Consider the following 8177-nt stretch of genomic DNA (forward strand, 5'->3'; position numbering starts at 1 on the left):
TATGAAGCCTTTAGCAGGCTGTAAATTGAATTTCAGACAGGGTGAGGGGAGGGGGAAGAATCATGTTAACAACAATCAGTTTGTAATGAATAGAAGTAATACTTTAGCACTTGGAAATAGAAGAAAACACCAGAGTAAATAACTCTGAGAACCCAATGGCAGTATTTTCTAACTTATAAATAATTGAAATTGTGATTATAATCCTAACTAAATTTTTCTTGCTTTATGGCTGCTGGGAGGGTATTGTTCATTAGGCACCACAGAAATCTAAATCAAAGAACAAAGAAGAAGGAAGGAGAAGGCAGAAGAAAGAGATGAAAAAGAAAAGTTGTTCAGCTTAGTCTATAGGCAAGAGAGTCAGTGGTCTTGGTCTCTTTGTAACAAAGCAGTCAGGTTGCCGCAAAGCCTGAAAAGCAAATAAACATCTCATTAGGTCCATATAGTACTTTGTTGGGATAAGGAAACTAACTCTGAAAGGAAAAATGGTTTGGAGGCTGATAGGTTACCAATTTCTTCCTTTCTTTCTTCCTTTCTTCCTCTATTTCTTTCTTTCTTTCTTTTGTTTAGCTAACTGATTTACAGTTTTATTTTCACATTTCACAATACAAATGAAATTTCTTTTGTCCCACTACTCCCCTCCAAAACTATCCTCTCTTTGATAGGAAGAGGGAGAGGGTCTTCCTTGCCATGCTGTCAGAAAACACCCAGAGTCACAACACCACAATCTCCTGGTGAAGTAGAACAAGTAATATAACACTGACGGAAGGAGGCTCCTCTCTCTCTGTATCTATCTGGTTGAGTCATTCCTGGCCAAGTGGGCACCATCATGGGACAGGCAGGAGGTCTCATCAGTGGAGGCCCAGGTATCATTGGCATGTGGCCTCCCATAGGTGGCCTCATTCCAGGAACAGGTCCTACTGCATCATCTTCAGAGGAGGACCCATCATGGGAGGACCCCCCCCACATGGGGTGCTGGCATCATACCAGGGTGAAGAGCACCCGGAAGACGTGAGGGAGGTGGAATCATTGCCCCTGCAGGAGAAGGAGCAGAGAATGGAGTAGGAGGTACCTCTCCTTGCTGAAATGTTGCAGTTGTTTTGTCAATCAGGCTCTGAACCTGCTTTCCCATCCATTTCTGATAGTGGCCTTTCACATTCTCTCTGTGTTTCCTTCCGCTGCAGTGTGTCTTTCTCATGGGTGGAGAGTTATGAGTGAGGTGTGATATTGCAGTAGTCACAATAAAACTTGGGCATGTTGTTCTGTAGGCTGTTGGCCACGAGGTTCCACCTCTTCCTCCCTTCTTTCCTTCCTCCCTTCCTTCCTCCCTCCCTATCTCCCTCCCTCCCTCCCTCCCTCCCTCCATTTCCCCCCCTCCCTCCTCCCCCTCCTCCTTCAGCAGTGGCAGGAAGGAAGAAGCCACACCCATTTTGTAGTCATATCCAGTAATCCTGTGTCATCAAGTTGATTAATAATTCCATGGACATTTTACAAAAATCCAAAAAACAATTCTAAAACTCATGTAGAACCACAGAAGAACTTGAATAGCCAAAATAATTTTTAGCAAGAAGCTGAAGACATCACACTTTGTGATTTTAAACTATATTACAAAGCTATAGTATTCAACACAGAATGGTACCAGCATAAAAACAAACATATAGACCAATGGAACAGAACAGCAAGCCCAGAAATAAGCCCACCCATAGACTATCAACTAATCTTCAACATGGGTTGCAAGAATGAGGGAAGGACAGTCTCTTAAAAAAATGATGTTGGAAAAACTGAATATCCACATGCAAAAGAATGAAATTAGACCCTTATCATACACCATAAACCCAAATCAACTGAAAATGGATTGAAGACCTGAATGTAAGGCCTGAAACTGTAAAACTCTGGGGAAAAAGCACCTTGACACTGGTCTTGGCAGTAAATTTTCAGATATGACACCAACATAGGTAACAAAATCAAAAAATTAGCAAGTAAGATTACATTAAACTAAAAAGCTCTTTGAAGCAAAGGAAACAATCAACAAAATAAGAAGGCAACCTTTGGAATGAGAGAAAATATTTACAAACCATGTATCAGATAAAGAGTTAATATCTAAAATACAAGGTGGGGCAAAAGTAGGTTTACAGTTGCTCATATAGAAAATAACACGATAATTAATAAATGATAATATAAGAAAAAATTTTATGTTTCATATTTCACAACTGTAAACCTTCTTTTTGCCCACCTTTTACATAAGGAACTCCTACCAGTTAATAGCAAAAAACCCAAATAACCCAACTTAAAAATTGAGCAAAGGACCTGAATAAACATTTTTCCAAAGAAGACATACAAATGGTTAACAGGTATAAGAAAATGTGCTCAGCATCACTAGTCAGCAGGGAAACATAAATCAAAATTCACAAGGAGCTATCACCTCAGGCCTACTAGGGTGGCTATTATGTAAAAAATAACAAAATGTTGTGAAGAGAACCTGCTACACTGTTGTGGGAATCCTTCCACAAAAGCCAAGGAGGAAGGGTGTGCCTCGGGGCTCCCTGGAGCCTGGGTGACCTTCCCTGGGAGCTGTCAGGGCCACCTGCTAACCCAACAAGAGCCTGGAGCCCGGGATAGGAGTCAGGGTTTCCAGAGCCTAAAGGGAGAAGCTCAGGCCCATCTACCCAGCCCTACCTGCCTGGGTAGTGTTTTCAGATTAAATGAGAATTTGTACCTTCCTTAGGTTATTACTTTAATGCAATTGTAATATAATCCCGTTATAATCTTTCTTAAGGTGGAACTTCAGAAAAATGCCTGAAATTTCCGGGAACAATAAACAGGTAAGAGTAAATAGGCAATGTTGAAAAATAAGAATATGAGGCATATTTACTCTGAAAGTTAATAAAACATTATGAGACTTCCATAAATAAAGCAATATGGTCTTTGGACAGGTCAACAGAAAGATAGATTATAATGGAAGATTCAAATCTGAACTATAGAATACGAGAAAACAATATGTGGTAAAAGCAGATAACCCTAATGATAGGGTGATGAATAATTTAATGAATATACTATTTAGGGAGAATTGCTTTGCCATTTGAAAAAGAGTAAATTGAGATTTTCAGCACTTATGGTATCATGTAACAAAATTCCTAGAAAGAATATATGTATGTGTGTACATATATATGGATTGACTCCCCCAAAAGATAAAATTTTGTTACAGTGGTCTTAGGAAACTAACTAACTATACATGCATGTGTATATATATATATGTGTGTGTGTGTGTGTACATATGTATGTACATATACATATATATGTATATATAAATTATTTTTAATGGTTGCTTTGGATATTAGTATTAAAGCTACTTAATATAATTTGATGAAGACATTTCTGTGGCACCTTGCCTTAACAGGTTTTAAAACATTTTTATAAAGCAGAGATGATTAAAGCTAAAAGAGCAATAGCTCATTAGAACAGAATGGGAAATTTAATATATAAAATTAATGGAGGATGTGGGCAAGCAACTTGGATCTTCTCCAAGAGGATCCAAGTACCTGCTTAGGCTTCCTCAGGACGTAGTGTCTGGGTTCTAAGAGTGAGCACCCTGAGAGAGCAAAGCAGGGTGTGTGACACCTGCATGACAGCCCCAGAAGCCACATGGTATCATTTCTCACGTCCTCTGCTGGTCACGGTGGTCACAAAGACCTGTCTGGGTTCAAGGGGTTAGAACACAGACTTCACCTCTTGGTGGGAGAATGGCAAAGTTCCAGGAAACCATGTGCAGTGGGAGATGGTGCTGATGCCATTGGAAGATGGTCTGCCACAGTCTGGGCCTTGGGAAATCCTTACCCTTCCCATATGTAAACTGTGTTGGCTATAATTGGTTTTGCTCCCCGGTTCCTTGGATTGGTTCTCACGTTTGCACCTCTTTGAACTCTCTCTCTGCCCTCATCTCTACATCCCTATGATTATCTTGGAGCAAAATTCCTGGCACTGGTGATAATTTTATTTTGTGAGGTCTTTGGGAAAAACAATAAACTTTGATTTCTATCCGGGATAGAGTAATTGTAGAATTGGTCCCCAACAGAACAACACAAAGACTCACATGTAAGACACGAAGAGTACTGCGTACTTGATAGTTTTACATGATATAAAATGGAGAAACTGTCAAAGGATTGTGAGTGTGCCTGATAGCCACGCATGCAGCCTTCTAGATATTCTACCTGTGGGATGGCCATGAGAACCTGGAGCCCTGTCCACATAGTTTGGGGGCTTCATCTGCCCCACGGAACCCAGTTCATCGCCATGTTAAATCTGTGGACTAGAAACGCTGTGCTGACAGCTGCATGACTCCAGCTTTGAGAAATTTCTTTTGTTCTTTGCACCAGGAGTCCCCTTTTCTCCCCCCTTCCACCCCAATGTCTACCAACTGTAGCCTCCCTGGTGTCCTTGAATAATGGAGAAGAATACAAGGTAAGTCTGTCCTACAGAATCTGAAGAAGCCCTACTGACTTCGAACAAACCCTGTGTCATGGGAATCAGCTAGACCACGTAGTGTCTCGAGTGAAGTTCAAAGGAGCAAACTTTGATGAAAGTTTATGTAAAGTGAGAATTTTCATGCCTTCTACATCACCATAGCAACCCTATCTATCACAAGTAGCTGTTGATATCAGAAGTGAATTTGCAAAAGTAAACCTTTACCCCTAAATGGGGTTCTGGTGGTCTCATACAAGTGATCTCATGGCTTTTGGTACCCATGGGCTAATTGGCACTTGAGAGCAGTCATTTGGAGAAAAGTCAGCAAATTCTTGCCATCAGAGATAATTCTCAATAATCTCGACATCTTAATACTGATAAGTAACATCAACCCAGCCAATGTGGAGATGGTGTAGATTTATGCTCCAATGAAACAGGAATGAAAATAAAGGTACTATAGTATCTTAGATAATCGAAGAACTGGTGTCTGAAGGGGGAAGGTGTATGTGGCCTAACTTAGTGACTGCTCATGCAGAAGATTGATGTGTATGTGTGGAGTAACACAATGAAGGAAGGAAGGAGTTGGATTTAATGTTTAAAAAAATGAAGCTAGAAAACACTGAGTGGAATAATGGATTCCATAGCATTGGGACATTGCTGTAGTAACCATTAAGATATCCATTATTATTGTGTTGTATTTTTCACTAGGAGCTATAATTTTTCTACGAAGTCATTGGCATTTTGAGGGAAGGGCCCATTTGAAATCTTTAACTTCAGTTCATCATATTAGATGGATCATGGAGTTCCAAAAAGACCATGAATTTTGTTTGTGGCTTAACTTTGAATAATTCTCCTTTTTGGTTTAATAACACCTGGACAACATTCTAGATTTTTGTTCTTTTTGCCTCTGATGCCTCAATGGCTGATTTCAGGCAGGCTTAGCAAACAAATTTTGGAATCAAGTGAAAGAAGTTAAGACTGTATTTCAACTCATTCTAAACAGAAGGTGGGTTAATGCAATTGCAAGAATAATAAAAGTGATGTAAAAAGACCTTATACAGTGCTTTCCCAAGGCACTTGGGACACTGAAGATATTAATTAATGCTTGTTAAAGTCCTATGGGGTAGGAAAGGGGCAAGGATTATTAACATGTTTTATAGGGGAAATGAAGCAAGAAAGCTTCAATAAACTCGCTTTTATCAAGCAGTAATTACGTAAAAGAATAAAGTGTCCGGGCCTTGCTCACCAAAGCAGAAGTAAAATTGCTCCTCAATTGCAGACTGGAGTGCATTTCAGCAAGCCTCATACTTATCTCTCTTACCTTCTCACCTCGTTCCTCAGATCGGGTGTTCTAAGCCCTTTTCACACTGTGCAAAACCCGTCCCTCTACTTTCCTCCCTCTGAGCAGATGAAATTACCTTCTATTTCACAGAGATCCTTGAAGCCATATACGGTGAACTCTCAACCTCCCTCCTTGCTGACTCAAGGTTTATTTTTATCTTCACCCATTTTCTGCTCATTCCTCTTCCTTGTTTCAGAGTCTGATTGCCTTGAAAAGTCAGGTCCGTCTATCCATCTTCCGGATTTCATGCATTACAGACTTTCTGGTGGCGAGCAGGGGTCTTTCTGCCACCTGCCACCTCCCACCTTCATATCTTTAATCTCTCCCCCTCCTTTAGCTCTTTCCTGTCAAGTGAAAATCAGGCTCAAATGCTCATTCCCTAAAAATACTTTTCCTTGGCCCAGCTTTTCTTTCTTGAGACTTCCCTATCTCTCTCTCTTCCCGTAATTGCCTAATTTCAGAAAAGGCAGCCTGTGTTCTGTTCTGCCAGACTCTTTGCAAAGATCATCTGGACTGCCCTTATTTTCCTGAGAGGCAGCAGGAGCTTTGGAACCAGACTGCTTGGGTTCAGCCCAACGAGAGAAAGCCTGGCCTTATCGCTCCTCTGCTGTGCGCTGGAAAAAATGATGACTGCCTTTGTGTTGCCTTGTCCAGCTCCGACTCACACCGTTCTGCAGTTTACACCAGCTCTACTTGGGGGAGACGTCTCATTTGCTTTTGTTTTCACATTTGAGCTTGTGTCTGAAATAAAGACTTGTCTTTTCTAGGGTAGCCAATTGAGCTTACATATTGTTAAGGAGAGTGACTTAACGGTTTTGAAATTTAGATTTTTATTCTAATTGGAAATGAGGAAAAGAAGAAGAATGACAACCAGCACTACAAACTGGAAAATGTATCTATGAACAATGGCTGGCTACCATTCACAGCTCTTCAGCCTCTTCTAGAAAAAATCTCCATATGCACAGAATGGGATAGTTACTTAGGTCTGTGAGGAAGCAATTTCTGTTAAACGTTAAGGTAACAATAAGGCAATATTATTTTACCAATTACCTGAAAGCCTTACAAGCATTTCTTTCCTACACTGGATTAAAATTGTTGATTTTTTTAGATGAGCGGGGTCTAAATATATCATAGAGTTACAGAATGAGGGAGGTGTCCTGACTGCGGGGAGAGAGAAGAAAGAGCGAAGGGCCAATGGAAGTTGTTGGTAGTAGTTCTTTGGGTAACTATAAAGCACCATTATGTTGAAAATATGAAATTTGATGACACTTGTAACAAGAAACTGTCAACCTAAAAATACATACACAAAAAACACCCCACCAAAACCAAAAACCAAAAAAAAATCCTCAAGAGGGCTTCAACTGATGCCTCTAGCTGGTGGCCACCAGATAAACATTCATTCATTCAACAAACATTTAAGGAACACATTCCAACTAAACGCTGGGAAGGCAGGAGTGAATAACAACTCTTCTTCTGAAGGAGGGACAGCCTAGGGCATCAGACAGATAGACGCACAAACAGTGTGATAAAAGCAGGGATGCAGGTTTCTCTGAAGGTGTGGTGGAAGGATACTTACTCAGAGAGCAGGGCAAGCATCCTGGTGGAGGGGAGTAAGCCCAGCTTGGAGGAATGGGGGTGGAGAGGCATTTGGGGAGAGACGGAATGGAAAAATTTGGGGAGCAAAGAATCAGAGAGGGGAGGGTGCAAGAAAGGACTAGAAAAGTAGGTCAAGTCTGGATCAAAATTAAATGATGTTGAAATAATACCCGTGGCAATAAAAATGGGGGTGAGAAAATACAAATAAAGATGTAAGTATTGCAAATAAAAGGTTCTGGCTGGGAATGGGAAATGTAAACCATCAGTTAAAAACCCTGGGAAGAAGATTATAAACCAGACTGCGTGTGGGTCTGAGTGACCTTGACCAAGTGCAGTTATTCCAAAAACCCCAAACGCTTGGGCTCTAAGGCTCCAGATCGCAGTCCTGATCTCTGATCTGCCATGTTCCCATATTTCAAGGGAAATCTACTTTCTCCCTATGTTTGTTTTCATCGTTGCTTCTTCTGCCCTATGGCAGGGCAATAGCAATGAAAACGAGAAGTGCCTCCTGAAGTGTAAGTTTGGTTTGGTGTCTAGATAATTCCTTCTAGTAACGTGGATAGATGTGTACAATTTGAGCTGGTGTTTGCTCTGTACGTAGAGGTCTGGAACGACTATCTTTCCCTTCTACCTCTTGAATTTTTCTTGCAAATGTTATCGCTAGTAGAAGTAATGCCTGATCTATCAAGTGCTCACCGTGGTAAGTGAATTTTCACATTGAAAATGGCAGTTTTATAAGAAAAGTTTTAAAGAAGTGGGCAGTATTTATAAAGAAACAAAG

At 40.6% G+C, this 8177-nt stretch overlaps 1 pseudogene; it reads right to left on the reverse strand.

Annotated features, from left to right (window-relative positions):
* Positions 1–693: 693 nt before the first annotated feature.
* LOC112315372 (U1 small nuclear ribonucleoprotein C-like) lies at positions 694–1253 on the reverse strand (annotated as a pseudogene).
* Between the last annotated feature and the right edge of the window lie 6924 nt (positions 1254–8177).

The sequence above is a fragment of the Desmodus rotundus genome, chromosome 8 (assembly GCF_022682495.2).
Source record: "Desmodus rotundus isolate HL8 chromosome 8, HLdesRot8A.1, whole genome shotgun sequence".
NCBI lineage: Eukaryota > Metazoa > Chordata > Mammalia > Chiroptera > Phyllostomidae > Desmodus > Desmodus rotundus.